Genomic DNA, 17,839 nt, shown 5'->3' with positions numbered 1-17,839 from the left:
ATATTCATATTTGGATGTGAGGTTATGTTTGTGTGCTTTCATTCTCTTTGTTTTGTTGCCAAGACGATTAGTTTCTTGCTTCTTCTAGGGTATAGCTTGCCTCCTTATGTTGGGCTTTACCATTTATTATCCTTTGTAGTGCTGGATTTGTAGAAAGATATTGTGTAAATTTGGTTTTGTCATGGAATATCTTGGTTTCTCCATCAATGTTAATTGAGAGTTTTGCTGGATACAGTAACCTGGGCTGGCATTTGTGTTCTCTTAGGGTCTGTATAACATCAGTCCAGGATCTTCTGGCCTTCATAGTTTCTGGCGAGAAGTCTGGTGTGATTCTGATAGGTCTCCCTTTATATGTTACTTGACCTTTTTCCCTTACTGCTTTTAATATTCTTTCTTTATTTTGTGCGTTTGGTGTTTTGACTATTATGTGACGGGAGGTGTTTCTTTTCTGGTCCAATCTATTTGGAGTTCTATAGGCTTCTTGTATGTCTATGGGTATCTCTTTTTTTAGGTTAGGGAAGTTTTCTTCTATGATTTTGTTGAAGATATTTACTGGTCCTTTGAGCTGGGAGTCTTCACTCTCTTCTATACCTATTATCCTTAGGTTTGATCTTCTCATTGAGTCCTGGATTTCCTGTATGTTTTGGACCAGTAGCTTTTTCCGCTTTACATTATCTTTGACAGTTGAGTCAATGATTTCTATGGAATCTTCTGCTCCTGAGATTCTCTCTTCCATCTCTTGTATTCTGTTGGTGAAGCTTGTATCTACAGCTCCTTGTCTCTTCTTTTGGTTTTCTATATCCAGGGTTGTTTCCATGTGTTCTTTCTTGATTGCTTCTATTTCCATTTTTAATTCCTTCAACTGTTTGATTGTGTTTTCCTGGAATTCTTTCAGGGATTTTTGCGATTCCTCTCTTTAGGCTTTTACTTGTTTATTAATGTTTTCCTGTGCTTCCCTAAGTGTGTTCATGTCTTTCTTGAAGTCCTCCAGCATCATGATCAAATATGATTTTGAAACTAGATCTTGCTTTTCTGGTTTGTTTGGATATTCCATGTTTGTTTTGGTGGGAGAATTGGGCTCCGATGATGGCATGTAGTCTTGGTTTCTGTTGCTTGGGTTCCTGCGCTTGCCTCTCGCCATCAGATTATCTCTAGTGTTACTTTGTTCTGCTATTTCTGACAGTGGCTAGACTGTCCTATAAGCCTGTGTGTCAGGAGTGCTGTAGACCTGTTTTCCTCTCTTTCAGTCAGTTATGGGGACAGAGTGTTCTGCTTTCGGGTGTGTAGTTTTTCCTCTCTACAGGTCTTCAGCTGTTCCTGTGGGCCTGTGTCTTGAGTTCACCAGGCAGCTTTCTTGCAGCAGAAAATTTGGTCTTACCTGTGGTCCCGAGGCTCAGGTTTGCTCGTGGGGTGCTGCCCAGGGGCTCTCTGCAGTGGCAGCAACCAGGAAGACCTGTGCCGCCCCTTCCGGGAGCTTCAGTGCACCAGGGTTCCAGATGGTCTTTGGCTTTTTCCTCTGGCGTCCGAGATGTGTGTGCAGGGAGCAGTCTCTTCTGGTTTCCCAGGCTTGTCTGCCTCTCTGAAGGTTTAGCTCTCCCTCCCATGGGATTTGGGTGCAGAGAACTGTTTATCCGGTCTGTTTCTTTCAGGTTCCGGCGGTGTCTCTGGCAGGGGTCCTGCCGCCCACGGGAGCCCAGAGGCCTTATACAGTTTCCTCTTGGGCCAGGGATGTGGGCAGGGGTGAGCAGTGTTGGTGGTCTCTTCTGCTCTGCAGCCTCAGGAGTGCCCACCTGACCAGGCGGTTGGGTCTCTCTCTCACCGGGTCTGGGAGCAGAGAGCTGCTGCTGAGGCCATTCTTTTCTTATGATGGTGATACCACTCTTTAGTAACACTGCACTTCTCCCTGCAGATTTGGCTTTAGCTGAAGATGACCTCAGTTAAAAGTCACCTTCAGCTGCATTTGAGTACAGGATTCAGTAGTAACATCAATCCTGTGTTTTTGCAGAAGCCGGTAGGGCCAGCACAACTGGTATTGTTCTCTGCTTGTTCCTAGGTGCATAGACCCACTATTAAGTCCTTAGTTTCCTTCCTGTCCCCTTCATTTCAGTCTCTCTGTGCATTTAATTTCCAGCTGTACTCTGCAGGCTGACTCTGAAAGAACATTCAGGATTGTGGCATTCCTGCAATCCTTCTAAGGCATCAGAAATCTGCAGTGGTGTGCCTGCCACATATTTGGGGAAGAAAAAGAGCTTAAAATCTCACCCTGGGGTGAACATTGGGCTCTTGCAGCTCTGCTGTCTGCCTGATCATCTAGCCTGCCCTCCATTCACTTCAGTGTGTGAGCTCCCTGGTGTGCCTGGAAGCTTATGTGAGCATAGCCTCTGCCCGGGTAGGATTCCACTCGCAGCGTAGCTTATGTTGAAGTAATGTTTGTTCCCCCTGACACACTAAAGTCTAAGTAAATCTGTGCTCTCATCCTGGGGTCCCCAATTTTAAAGATAGTATTTAAGTGTCAGTGAGTTTCCTGGGTAATGTTCATGCCCCAAAGCTGATGCGCTCGGAAATGAGCTTTGGAAATGATGCTGTCAGCATCTCAGTGGGGAAAATTCAATGGAAAACGCCCTGTGGAGAGTCAGGCACCTTCTCTCCTATGCACTGAGGTCAAGGGATACTCAAAAAAAGCGCTCTGCTTGGGCTCTAGGATCAGGTTATTAGCATCTGACCACCGCTTTGTCTAATTCCCGTCAACACTGAGATGTTAATGATGAGTTAAATAAAAAGCAGCATGGTGGGCAGATCATTATAAGCGCTCTCATGTAAGAGAAGGAAAAAGAATTAGAAGTCTTTCAAGAATGGAAGAATGGAAATGAATTTATGGGCAGGTACCTCCACCTAGTTAACTGGCAAGTGTAACAGCTAATTGCTGAATGGGTGAGTTGACCTTGTTCAGTCTGTTTTGTTGCCATGACAATAGAGCCCTTCATCTTTCCTAACATATACTGAACATTCAGTAGTTACAACTTAAGGATTTTATTTCTTCATGACTTCACTGTAAAGTATTCGGCAAGCTGCTAACCAAATGAGAGAAACAGAAACCACATCAAGATACTTAGAATTCTCGGTAGAAGAGTAGATAGTATGAATAGGTCATGTCATAAGCTGAGAAATGCCATGTTAGATTTTTTAAAGACTGAAGCCACTTTATGTTCCAGCTTCTATTTCATTTCCTTTCGTTTTCTCCACTTTTTTTTCTTGGAGCTTATCTGTGGTAATTTAACACGGAGGATATGGTACCTTCTCAGACACTAAATTCACAAAGATATAAAAGAATGCTCCTGTTTTTTATAAACTAAGGGGACCTGTGGGAAAACCTCAGTAGTTGAGGGTGGCCTTGAGTCACAGATGTTCGTGCCAGAAGGAACCTGAAGGATTGGGCAACTCTGTTCCTCCATTCTGTCTTCCGCTGGGACTGGTGAGTGTCAGGAGATACAGAAAGCACCCCTCATGATCGTGACTTTCTTCCAGCAGACACTTGCCATGATCCAGCAAACATTCCTCTGCCTTCTGTTCTGTCAGGCAGGGACAAAGCATAGCTATTGCTGGCTCTACTAGGGTAAATAATAGTTTTACCAAACCATAGGTCAAGTCCTAAACTCCAGCATCAAGGAAGCTATGTCATTTGGAAACAGGGGCTTTCTAAATGTTCAGATGTAATTAAGGATGCTAAAATGATATTACCCTGGGTTACATGGTGGGGGGGAGCTGAGTCCAGTGTTGTTTACAAGACAGAAGATGTGGTAGCACAAGAAATATCTACAAAAAGGTGAAGGGGAAAAATTGGAGTCACGAAACCTCAAGGCAATGACATCAAAGACTACCAGCCAATTCTAGAGGCCAGTAGATAACTGTAGTTTAAACCAAATTCTACCCCAGATCTTCCCTCCCCAGCAACTTTGATGATACCTTGAGTTTTGACTTCTAGCCTTTGGAACAAATGACTGCATTTTTTTCAGCTGCCCAGTTTGTGGTCATTTTCCGTGACAGCCCAAGAAACTAATGCACTAGTCAATTGAAAAACTAATAAAGGAAATTGCAATTACCTACAGTACCATTCCTCCATTTGGCCACAGTGTGAAACTGGCACATTCCTCTCTAGGCAGGCTTAATAAAAGATCAAATGTTGATCTCCACAAGGCTGGCATGCACTAAACATCCCCAGAGCCTGGAGAGAAGAGAGATTTGATTTATCTCTCCATGCTAGTTGAAAACAGCATCCAGTGGGTGAGATTGGCTGTAGCATGTTGTATCCCAAGCACCTGACAGTTGTCCAGGGCCGAAGTTAAGTAGGAATGTCTGAGATAACACAGAATCCGTAGGACCAAGGAAATAAAGATCCCACCTCCAAACCTTGACTGATATGGGAAGCATACATGACATGTGTGCATGTGCAAACCAGTAATACAGAACCCTCCTTTCCTTGGTGCCCACTCACCACAGTGGGTTCTAAGTCTGTACCTTGGCAGCAGCTCAGGAGGAGACAGACCTGAGCCCTACATTGCCTCTGCTGTATGCCTTGAGCAGGGCTGAGTTTAGCCAGTTCTTGTTCCTTTATTGATGAACTGGGAGATAATGAAACTCAGCCCAGGAAACCTTGCTACTCAGTGTCTAAAGTGTAGGGGAAACAATTCAATTCTCCCAGATAGTGTTTTTTTATTCGAACACAGCATGTAAATTATGAAACAGATATTCCTTTTCTCTTACTTGTAGGTTTGAAGTTGAGAGAGATCATATCAAGCTTGTAGGGAACAGTCTGTCTTGTACACATGTATGTGCTTCCTGCTCTTTCCCTATTTCCGTATGGCTACAACCTGTGTTGATCTACTGCATGTCATGAAGAGAGTTAAGCTTTCAGCATACTTTCTTTCCTTTGTATCATGGTTATCGTATAATGGGGTAGTATCAGCTACCCTTACTTTGCAGATTAGAGAACAAATCAAAACAAACACTAGGCATCACTACCCAGAATCCTCCCACAATTGAGAAACAACAACCAAGACTTTTAGCTGGCTCTCATTCAGGCCAGATGTCCTCAGAACCCAAGAGCACACAGGGCTGTTTGTATGCCCTATGGCTTGACTTCTAAAACACTGTCAGGTCATGATTTCACCTTATCATATTTATCGTATTTTTGTAGCTTCAGGGCTAAAGTGTGTCTGTTCTCCTTCACCAATTTGGGAAGACAATATTCAAAACTAAAGGAGATATTTAGATGATTCAGCTCATGTAGGCAAACACATCCTAGATCATCACCCAGGAGTCACTGCCCTGCTGGACTCCTGCACAATCCTCCATTCAAACTGTGTCTCTCTGATTCTCAGGCAATAGCTGCTCAGGGGACAATGGGAACAAAATATATTATCTATGAATCTGAATTAGAGGACCCCAATGAACAGATTTAAATGTAAACACCACTGTGTATGAAATCTCTCACATTTGCAACTGGATTAAGGGTAAGAAACATAGGTTTTCTCTACAGACCTCTTAAACCAATTGTTTTAAGCGCTGGGATGGGTAGGCCAGGTGCCTCTTTCATCAGTAATAACAATTCTATTTATGTTTCCTCCCTGATCTGTAAAATGTGAGTATGGTGGTGACTTCACAAACTTGTCATGACTTAGTAACAGGGGCACATGCTAACTCGATATCCAGAACTTCTAAGTGGAGTGAACTAATAAGCAACATGGATGAATTTTGTTGTACATTTATTTCTTCACCTTTCTTGAAAGTAGCTGCTGCCTTCCATTTTTAAGGAGCTAAATAAGTTATGAGGCAAAAGGAAGGAGGTGTGGCTATACGGTTGGTTAGGGGTATGTTCTGTTTGGCTTAGTTATGGTTATGAGACTAGGAATACGAACTTAAAGTTTGGAGTACAGGACAGATATTTGAAGTAGTTGACAGCCCTGCTTTCGTTTGTACTAAAATAATATCACATTTAGAATAGGATTATATGTTAATGACTTTGGTATGCTATGTAATGAATTGGGAGTTTAGAAACTTCCTCTCATCCTAAGTACAGCCTGGGCAGATGCGGGTCACTGCTCAAATGTAGGAACCAGGTCTGTAACTTATGCAAATTGAAGAGCAAACGTAAAGAGAGAGCAGGGTCTGTAAGACGGAGGGATAACAGCTGCGTTACAGAGCTGCATGCTGTCCTGTGGATCAGTCCCTAAAGCTAATGCCTGAAAAATATTTAATCACTTGGTTTGTCACTTTGGTTTACTTTTGGGTCTCAGCTTTAACATAACGTAGCCTGTGTCATTAAAGAGCATTCCGTGGTGGGGTCTGTGGGACACATTGAAAACAGGTGTATTGCATCACAAGTAGCCCCTGAGGAGAATTTGTTTCCCTCTACGATAGGCTGAATGGTCCTTTGCAAGCGTAGTGTACATGATGCTACTCTTTCAGTTGAGGTAGCCATTGAAATACTCTCCGTTGCCGGGGAGAGTGGACTCATAGTCTATCCTTTCTGATGAAATACCACAGGTTACAAGGTGCGGCACGCTTGCGCAGTCTAGAATGCCCCCACTAAAAGGAACACTAACCTCCAGGCTACAGCTGTCTGAGACTTTGTCATATACAGGAGGGAGAAAACTAGAGCTAGTCCACATTTCCTATCCAATAACAGCTTTCTACAAGGACGTGGTAGGGGAAAGGGCTGGGGGAATATGGGGGGGGGGACTTGCTTCTTTAATTTATACTTTGCTTTTGGTAATAAGGAGAAATAATCAGTACAACCACCAACCAAAGTGTACACATAGAGGGACTCCTGGCTCCAGAGACATATGTAGCAGCGGATTGCCTTGTCTGGCATCAATGGGAGGGGAGATCCATGGGACCGTGAAGGCTCAATACCCCAGCATCAGGGGATGCTAGAGCAGTGAGGCAGGAGTGAGTGGGTGGGTGGGTACATGGGGGGTGGGTGAACACCCTCATAAAGCAAAGGGGAGGAGGGATTGGATGGGGGCTGAGGAGGAGAAACTGGGAAGGGTGATAACATTTGAAATGCAAATAAAATAGCCAATTATGAATAAACTTTTAAATTTTCCACAAAAGGAAACTACCCAAGAAGAAATTAATATGGTTTCATTGAATTTCCTGATGACAGGTGCCTACAGAAGAGAAACACATTGGTCATTCTATAACCAAAAGCAGACCTGTTGCTGATAGACTCTTCCTGTCCATTGATATGCAAAAACTTATTTTCTTCAGTATGCCTTCTGAGGAAAAAGAGATCAGGTGATAGGGACATTAAACAAAACCAATGCGGTGTGTGTGTGTGTGTGTGTGTGTGTGTGTGTGTGTGTGTGTGTGTTCATGAAAATGTATGCTTATCTGTTGATGCCCTAAAGAGGATGTCAGATCCCCTGGAATGGGAGTTAGTTAAGGTCATGAGCCACCCATTCTCTGGTAGAGGAACAGTGGTCTTAACTGCTGAGCTTTCTTTTCAAATCCCAGAAGCAATTTGTCTGTAAATGACTCACCCTGTGAGCTACCTGCTGTCCTAGTGACCAGGGACCAACTAAACAATCTATAGAGGTCTAAACAATGTTGGAAGTCAATGTGGCTGAGAAGTGCTTACTGAGTCCTTGACTAGAGGACCGGGGAGAGCTCTACAGACAGCAGTGTTCCTCATATTCAGCTTCATGGCAGGCGTTTCCTATCTCAGTAATGGACTGCAATTGGGGGTCATTATTACTCTACCTTTCCCCAGCTGCACTAGCAATCGAGCTGGGAGAAGCATCCTGTTCCAGCTGGCTTCTGCAGTCCAGCTCACCTTAATCATGTCATCTGCCCAGACTTCTCCTACCCCTCTTTATGAAATGAGGGGTAATAAAACCTCCCATCTCTCAGGGATGAGTGTTTTAAGGACACATTAGATCACTTACGAGGGAATCTTTATGTTCTTCAGAATAAAAGTACATGGGAAAGTTACATTTTTACCATAACTGTCTAATATATCATAAAACTGATGCTGAGAAGGTAATTAAGTATGTGGCTTTGACAGAATAGTAGAAAGGAATGAAAATAAAAATAGCTATCTTGGTGAGTGGAATGTATTATTACCTTATAAGGGCATCTCTGAGCCTGTTTCACTAAGACAGCTCTTTATTAAAAATAAGATGAGTATCTATAGAGCCTCATTGCTGTTCACTGAAGTACAGATTAGATGAGTAGTAAAATTTGTGACATAAAAGACTGCTAGTTTGTTCTCGTTAAACTGTTATGGCAAGATCCAACAGAAATGAAACATTTGGTAAAGACTAGGAATGGATTCATGGGAAAAATTAAAGAATTAGGAGGCCGAACCTGGCTGGGAAAGGTTGGAGGGGTAAAATATAGTAGAATATAAGGCGGAAAAATGAGAGAAATATGAGCAGCAGATGGTGACCAGAGGACAGAAGGAAAAGAAATTGGATTAAATTATGACCAGAGGATTATGGGGAGCACCCAAGGGAACCCCAGAGCTTCTGAGGTTGTAGGCTACTGGAATGTGCTATTGATTGTATTTATGGAATTTTTTTCTAGAGATATATTCAATAATAAGCCACCTTCCCATTTCAGTGAATTGCTGCAGGCTCTGGATAAAAGTGAGCATTCCATCATAGACCGTGGTTATGCCCTAAGATAATTAAATCTGGGGACATAGTTCTTCACTGAGGGAAGTGTGTCACTGGAAAAGGTGTCATATTTCAGGCCTCCAGTCAAACAGTCCTGGGCATGCTAAGTAACAGCGTGTGTTCTAGTTTAAAGAGAAAAATGCACAGTTGCCATTTTCCCATTGCATCCTGAGGACCGTAGCTGTGGCATCAGAAAGCCTCTGTATTAACAGCTTCTGTTAAAATAAAGGAATATGCATATGATGTATTAGCCTTACCAGTGAGACACCTCAGTTCCCTACAAGGCAACGAGAATGTGATTGTCTTCTTTAAAATTTATCCAGAGTTTATTTGAAAGCTAGTCATTGTATACTTTCTGGGTATCTCAATTTAATAACTGTGTATGCTTTAAATGCCCAGAGTGGGTAAGTTCTTGGCACAGACTAAAGTACTGTAGACACACGGTTGTTTGCATACACCCTGGATAGGAACTGCTCCAATTGCTTTAGTCATGTAAAACTTGCGTCATGATCTTGATTTTGGTATTTGCGTTAAGTGAGTATAGAGGAGTACACTGGGATGGACAGTGGCTCACACAATCTCTTGCTGGAGATCTCACTTTTCTTCTTCACCATGGTTGTGTTTTCACCAACACCAGATATCCCCACCTAGATACCTCTGTCTATCCCTGCACCAGGTGATACCCAGGGTCTTGTTCGGTCTATTTACTCTATGGTGACTTCTGGATCTCATCCATGTTGTTGTCCCCATCACTCTCTGTGCACTTCATGATCCTCTGGAATGGGAGTTAGTTATGGTCATGAGCCACCCATTCTCTGGTAAGCTTCCCTCCTCCCACCTTTACCCCCTGGTTGGGAGGATTTGCCTAGGAGAGGGTTTAGGCACTACCCTTTATTTTCTTTTTTGGTCAGAACCCTTTTGAATCTGTCACTCTGGACAGCTCTAGAAAGCCTCCTTGCCCGTATGGAATACATGCAGAACGTATGTTCAGCTGTCTTTACCTCTGTCTGTCCCTAACACTATCTTCCATGTCTTTGAACATCCCTGCCCCTCCCACTTTTGCTATAGCGATCTGCGTGACTCTTGGTGTATATGCCTAAATTTGCCTCCCACCTGAGGCTACTTGACTCCAAGAACACCACAGCTTCTCTTGGCAAGCATAAAGAGCCATGGCTCAAATCCCAGAGGTGTGTTTCAGCAAACCCACTGACTTCCATATCCCACTCAGTTCCACCCCATACATGGTTAAGGGTTCCTGAGTTCTGGCTTCAGCCTCTCTGGTCTGTCCCATCCCGTCATTTCTCAAACTGGACAAGACCAGCCCTTTACTCCATTTCAGCTCTGTCCAGTCTATGACTGCACTCTACACCCCACATTCACTCTAATGTCTGACACTCACTTTTCAATACCCAGGAGATACTCAGATGTTTATAGCTTGCTACCCTTTTTTGCACAGGGAGAAATTAGAAGTCACAGCGCTCTATATATCTAGCAAATCAGTCTCTTATGCCAGCATCCAGCATACTCTGTAGCCAGCATCACCCTGTGTAGGCAGAGGCTCTATAGTGGATGAGATTTTCAACCATGTCTTGTCAAACAGCCTCTTCTTGCTTTAAGTCTTGTTGACCCTGAAAGGCATCAGGCTTGTCTTTTTCCCCTCTGGGCTTTTGCTGTCCCGGTACCTGAGCACTCCCTTTTCCGTTATTCCCATTTTCAACAGTGATGCTTGGCATTGCAATTCAGTATCCACTCATTTCCTCTATACACTTTGGTGTGGTCATTAAAGCCTCCTAACTTCTCCCTGTTTATAGCCAAGTATTACCTACAAGTTTGGTGTTGAGTGGATTATCATCGTCTTGTTGCTTTAGGAATGGGCATCTCACATGACCAGCTAATTTAGGGAGCCCTACAAGGTAGAGATGATGCCACGAACTTCCCTGCCATGCCTCCTTCCTCAGAACACTGTGCACACACCCAGGCCTGTATGTCAGAATGTGTGTTGCAAGTACACGCACCACCATGCATAAAGTTTGATAATAGAAGTTTTATGAAAGTTACTTTATTAACTCGCTGTGATGGCTCGTGCCTAGACCCTCAGCACTCAGGAGCTGCAGCTAAAGGATTACTATGAATTTGAAGCCAAACCAGATTATATCGTATCAGGTCAAGCTAGAACTACAGAGTGAGACCCTGACTAAAAACATCAACATATACCATGACATCACATCCTTTCAGGGTTGTCTGCATCTCTTCTACTTTAAAGAATTAATTATGTAACCTATGGATCATCCTCGCGTCTCCTGATGCTGACACTAGGCAAGTGGTCCATAAGGCAGAACACTGAGTATTATTTAACATAGGGACAGGCCTCTGCTGGGCATGAAATCCAAGCTTAAGTCCCAAACTGGCTGTCAGCACTGTGTACGGCAGTGCAGGTATACGTGCTGTGCATGATAGAGTGCCTTTTAAACACCACTATGAAGTTTTGTTTGCTTAACAGACTTCCTTGAGAATACTGTTTTCCTCTATTTTACAGTTACTATATTTAAACCATATTAGCACTTTGAATAATTTCCCCCCCAAAAAAAATCCACCACCCATCTTTTATAATCACATTACACTAAACTCTGTTCACACATCCTTGTTTAATCATCACTACACGAGTCTTTCCCACAAACAGAGGGGACTCACGGGCACTCCTCTGCAATAGACATCCTCTCCCTTGTAGACTAAGAAGACTTAGGGAGTGTCACAAAGTTACAGGGAGCTTTCTCTTTCCTTTCTTAGTCATTCCTTTCTTTCTGTGTGGGGATCCCAGACTGTAAAGCAGCAAGCTTTACAGGTGCTGGCCAATGGATACTAGACTTCCTGAAGGGAGCTGGAAACTTGCTCAATTCCTCAATTAAGGAATTGAGATCTTGGCTCAATTGTGACTATCCTGAGGTAGTTTTCATCTGATCCATCCTTAGGCTGTAGAAACTGGGTTTTTTTAATTATAAGGTGTCCATTCAGCATGACCTAGGTTGAACCAAACTTTCATGTCTTATTGTGAAGTATGGTGACATTTGTTGCTAGGATAAGCACTCCCACAGCATGGTTATTTATCAGCTTAGATGGAAAGTCACAATCGACCAGCATTCTGAACTGAGGCCCATCCTTGGGTCACCTCCCATGTGAGTGTATTATCAACACGCACTGCCAGGCTTCCGAAACCAAGAGCATATCCTAAGGAGCCATGCGATGACGGTATGCACACTTGCTGTCCAGCAGCTCCTAAAGCAGTCTCCCATCTTAGTGTGTAGGATACTGAAGGGGTTGGAACAAGGCCCAGCTATGGTAGAGGCAGAAGTGGGTAGTCCTGCCCGAAAGTGTCTCCACCTGGAAAAAGGAGCCCCCCACTAGAAACCACCACCAGAAACTCCCACCACCTTTGTGAACCACATTATCTTGACCCAGAAATGTTGGGGTGACTTAGGAACAGCACAGCCTTCCTTAGGCACAGAGGTCCTGGAAATTAGATGGCCCTGAGCCACAGACTTTCAGATTCCTGTTTCGTGAATTTAGAGAGTAAATTTCATGGACCATTTTAGAAAGTTTATTGTAGATTCTTAGGTGTGAACATAAGGGAGGTAGGAAATGAGAGAGGAGAGTCAATAAACAGGATCCATGAACGAGGATACCTGAATCTGCTAGCCTGGGACTTTTGAAAGGACTTATGGCAGAAACTGGGGTGGGATCTGGGGAGGGAGATTTGCTGGTAAGTCCTGATGTCCCAGCCAGTCATAGAGTCTTTGGGAGATGACAAAGAAACAGAAGCTGTAATCTTCCCTGGTATTCCTGTCGCTCAGTAAGGACAGTCTCTAATGATGACTTTGGGATGCCTGCCGTGATTGACCAGTACTCATTCCCTCGTCACATCACTATGGCTACTAAATGTACTGACTTAAGGGAAGACCTACAAGGTGTTGGCTGTCCTACCTTCTCACCCTTTGCCTTCTGTTTGATCTGTTCTTCCTTCTTGGGTCCTTGTTGCTAATAGTTCCCTTGCTTCTCCGTGGTCTAGAGACTTTCCCACGTTGCCAGTCTGCCTCTAATATACCGAGACACTCTCCAGTGCTCGTGGGGCTCAGACCAGCCCGCATTTGCTATTGCTAATGCACTAGAGAGAACGTTCTGTTGGCAACATTTTCTCTAGAGCTGCCATTTCTTCCGGGCTGCCCAGGGTTAAGAGACAGGTGCTCCTCTCCGTGCATGGGGTGGGGGAGGAGTCTCTGTTCTATCTGGCTGCAGAATATAGATTCAGGCAGCGCCTTTAAGTGATGCAAAGCACAACTCTCTCCACAAAGGATGTGAGAGCAAGTTGGCCAAATATAGATTTCAAAAGATTTGTTCCATTGTCAAAATGGTTTCATGAAATGTTTATTGTTATATAACAAAAAAAGCCCAAAGGCCATAAATCAAGGTATTGTTTTCAAACACATTGTTGGAAATATCTGGTAGGTGAGTGTTCTAGTTTCCTTTCTGTCGCTGTGATAAAACTCCCTGACAAAAAGCACCTTCAGGGGAGAAAGGGTTTCTTTCAGCTTTCAGTGCCAGGCTACAGCCCGTCACTGCAAAGAAGTCAAGGCAGGAACTTGGAGCACATACTCATCCCACAGTCAGGAACAGAGAGAGTGGATACGTGCATGCTGACTGCTAAGCTTACTCTTTTTTTTCATTCCTGTAAGATCTGGGGCTCAAACCTAGACAAAAGCGCTGCCCACATACTGTCCATGTTTTCCCACATAAATGAAGATAACCAGGACACACCCATAGCCAACCTGATCTGGGCAGTCTCCCCTTGGGATTGCCTGGTTTGCGTGATTTCAAGGCCAGCCTGGTATACAGAGCAGATTCCAGACAGTCAAGGTTATATAGAAAGACCCTGTCTCAACATACAGAAAATTTAGTTATAGGCTACAGACATGGTTTAGCAGTTAAGAACAATGGGTACCTGTCCAGAGGACCCAGGTTTAATTCTCAGCACCCATAGGGTGTCTTACGACCATCTGTAACTCCAGTTCCAGGGACACTGACGCCCTCTGCTGATATATATCTCAAACACTCAGACACATTAAGTATATACATATTCACCACGTGCATATACATGAAAGAAGAATCTCTTCCAGGGTTGTATTGGGTTGTTGTTATTAAGTTCATAGAATAAACTATAACTGCGAGTTGCAGTAACTGGGAAATTTTTTACATAGGACTTATGTGCCATTTAATGACATTCTTTAGCTTGTACAATCTAGGAATTATCTAACTTCATACATTCTAAAAGGCATTACCTGGTGGTCATAAGGATGTTAGGTCAGACATAGAAACGGATAATTAAATAGCTATCAAAGGTAATAAAGATGGTCCTAGATTTGGTTCTGGATCTCAGACCTCTCCCAAAAAAAATCACAGCCTTGTCTTACTTTCATGCATGTCTTTCTTCTGGGAACAACAGTTCAGCCAAAACAGAGACAGAATATAAGTGGGGTTTCAGGGCAGAACCCCTAGCTTCAGATACTCTAAGCAGCCTTTACTCACGTTCTTGTCCCTGCAATGGTACAAAACAGAGAGGGGAAATTTGTGTCGCCACATTGTGAGGAACAGACAAGAGACCAAGAACTCCAAAGTAGGTTTTCAAAGCTCCAACAAGGACCTCAGCTTCAAGTCTAAACAGAGCAAGATGGGATCAAGAGCAGGGCATGTGCGCACTGAAGGCTGTGTGCTTGTCCGTTACTGGCTCAGCTCTGGTCCGGCTGAGGTTAGCCAATTGCTGTCTTCTATCCTAAGAGTCATTTTTGCTCTATGTTGCAACCCCATCCTCAGGGAGAGTTGCCCTCATCTGAGAGATAGTTTGTCTTCTCAGTCTTTCCTCTTTCTGGGATCATCCATGGGGTCTGCAGGTTTGACAATAGGCGTGTTTCATAAATTTTTGATCTTTCCTTTGTCTACAAAGTTAAGTTTAAAACAGCCTCCTTTCCGGATTTCTAAGAGGATTAAAGGCAGAGTGGGATGGTTTGGCTACTTCTGAAGCTGAAATACCCATAAACTGTGTTATTTCTATGATAGGTGTCAGTTGTCCTGTTTCACCAGCCCCATCCAAGTCCTCCAAGGTCATAGTGGCCTTACCTGGTCAGCCACATAGGTAATAGTAGCCCTTGGATCCTGCAAAGAGCTTTTTATTAGGGTTTTGTTTGTATAAAGGTCTCATGCAGCCCAATCTGGCCTTTACCATGCTGTGCAGTTATGCATGAGCTTCTGGTCCCCCAGGCTCCCTTCTCTCAGTGAGTTTTGGGATTACAGCTTGGTCACAATGCCTGTTGTCATTCTTTGTATTTTTAATCATTCACAAAATTTATTTAACTGTGATTCGGGTTTGTTGGAGTGAGTTTTATGGTACAGAAAGCTTTTGTGAGCTAACATATAGGCAAACATGGTCCTAAAGGAAGAAAAATATATCTGGGAGCGTTCCTTTACCTTTTCTTTTTAGCTACCTTTGTGTAATATGTTTGTGAAATGTTGTGTACAAGAATCTGAAGCAGATGTAAGCAGATATCTTTTACAGACACCTGACAAGACAGAGGGGTAAGAAATGGAGAATGTGCCCAATTTACTGTTTCTTCATTCCTGGTCCTCACAGAAGTCTGCCTCATAACTATTTATAGATCAGAGAATGTCTCTGGGATAAATCTTCATTTTTTAAACATGTGAAGTAACATTTTCAGAGATCAGGAAATTTATCAAAAATACTGACTGGGAAATTAAGTGATCACCTCAGCTGAGGATAGAATCTTCCCTTGTCTTGTGATCTTGAATAGTCTGTGGAATTTACTCAGGTTATTTGAGGTAGAGATTTGTAATTTAAAGTGTATTTATATAAAAGCTTGAATCTGAGAAATGATAATTGCTCGAAACTACCTTTACTAATATCCAGGAGGAGGGGAAAAAAGACAGGGATGATAAAGTCAGACAGCTATTGACAGCGATGTTGTTGGGAAAGTAAATACTCTCAAGTCATGATAACCAGAGCATACTTTCCATGGTGTTTGGTGTGGACAGGCCATAGACGAGGGATGGACAACTGGAAGCAGCAAAGGATGCTGTGCTAAGATATCTTAAAGTCTTCCCATCTCTTAAATGGGCATATCATCAAGCATCTCTCTTGTAAGCACTACCTTAGGGAGGCAATTATGAACTACCATAGACAAGCAGTAACAGTTGTGTAATTGTTCCTAAACAATCAGGTGTTATTCTAACTGTGCTGTGTATAGGGTCACATAGATATTTATAGCAGGCCTGGATACTAGTCCACAATTCTGCCTTAAAAATAAGAAACAAATACACAGAGAGGTAAAGTTAGCCAAACATTCAGAGCCAGGAAGCTATTGTTTCAAGATTCAAAACCAGGAACTGTTCTGCCATAGTCCTCAGCTCATAACCACTGTATCTGAACTCTATCTCCTCTCCCCTTCCTCTGCCTTCCATTCCTTCTCTTATACCATTGACTACGTCATACTTACTGTTATCAAAATAAGTATATTGTCTGTTCCTACATTTCTGAATTTTTCTCCTTCCCTTCCTCCCTCCTTTTCTCTCTTCATCCTTTTCTTCCTTCCTCCCTCTCCTTCTCTATCTTCCCTCCCTCTCTTGAGAAAGACCAAGCAGGGCCTGGTGAAATGGGAAGAACTTTTGGGCTGAGCCCACTCAAGGAAGGTTCAGAAGCAGTGTGGCCTCCTGACATCAGATCTCTGAAGGGGTAAAGAGGCTGGTGGAGGCAGGTCATGCCCCAAAATAAGATTGGTGTTATGCTGGGCATTGACAATAGACTTGGTCCCTGCCTTAATATGCCAATTAAACACTGCAAAGCCTACATACCACAGCACTGATCAGCAGGACAAAACACACACAAGGGTAATGGTGGCAGCCACCTAATTGGACCTAAGGCCACTCAGCAGGATGGAATGTGTACCTGGTACTGTAAATCTAGCCAACTACCCATTTCTGATGAGGTCATGGCCCTTACAAGAGAACCTTCCACTGCTACGTTTTTAACCCATTCACCTTAGTTAGGGTCATTATTGCTGTGATGAAACACCGTGACCAAAAGCAACTTGAGAAGGAAGCCATTTATTAGACTTACACCTCTGTTACACTACTGTTCATTATTGTAAAAAGTGAGGACAGGAACTCAGACAAGGCAGGGGCTGATGCTGAGGTCATGGGGGTGGGGGAATACTGCTTACTGCCATGCTCCCCATGACTTTCTCAGCCTGCTTTCTTAATAGAAGGCAGGATCACCTACCCAGTGGTAGCTCCACCCATAATAGGCTAGGCCTTCCAACATTAATCACTAATTAAGAAAATACCCTACAAATCTGCCTAGACCCTGACCTTAATAAGAATTTTCTTAACTAAGGTTCTCCCCTCACTAATAGCCCTAACTTTGATCAAGTTGACATAAAACTAGCTAGCAAAGCAATATTTATTTGCAAGGACACTCTAAATATTTTTGCTTATATCACAGAGAAGTGTAATTCTCACCTCTCATCAAAGAAGCTCCCTATTGAAGCAGACACAAGCTATTACAGAAATCCCGAACTGGTGAAATGCAGAAAACTTCTGTGCACTCTCAATTGGTATATCTACAATACAACCTCTGCATGTAAAGCCCCGTGACTGTCATAGAAGAGGGAGGGCGTTGAGGAAGGAGCAAGAGCCGGAGGACAAGAATGTCTGCTGCAACATAGTGTCATACATACGTAAGTGCCACGTTGCACCCACGAAATCTTAACAACACAGGCTTCAAAACAAGACCTGCAAAATGATAACACTAAATAGCATTCTAATGTGGCCAGGGAAAATATCACAAAACCCCACCCACAGATGAACAATTATAGGCAAAAATGGCTGCTAAGAGAGGGAGAATCAGTCTTCTTCAGGGACAAATGCCTGGATGGAATAACCAAGTGGTCATCCCTAAACACAAATACACAGAGCAACATAGCAACATTGAATAAATTCAGCAAGTTGTGTGTGTGTGTGTGTGTGTGTGTGTTTGTGTGTGTGTGCTACACACACATATGTAGCAGTAATAATCAAAGAAGAGATCCTGAATTTAAGAGGGT

General features: G+C 43.2%; 1 protein-coding gene across 7 annotated transcripts in view; it reads left to right on the top strand.

Moving 5' to 3' along the window:
* The window catches only part of Fat3 (FAT atypical cadherin 3), a 582,840-nt gene that overhangs the window by 295,950 nt on the left and 269,051 nt on the right, over positions 1 to 17,839 (top strand).

The sequence above is a fragment of the Rattus norvegicus genome, chromosome 8, assembly GCF_036323735.1.
Source record: "Rattus norvegicus strain BN/NHsdMcwi chromosome 8, GRCr8, whole genome shotgun sequence".
NCBI lineage: Eukaryota > Metazoa > Chordata > Mammalia > Rodentia > Muridae > Rattus > Rattus norvegicus.
The sequence above is the reverse complement of the archived record's forward strand: the minus strand, read 5'-3'. Positions and strand labels throughout refer to the sequence as shown.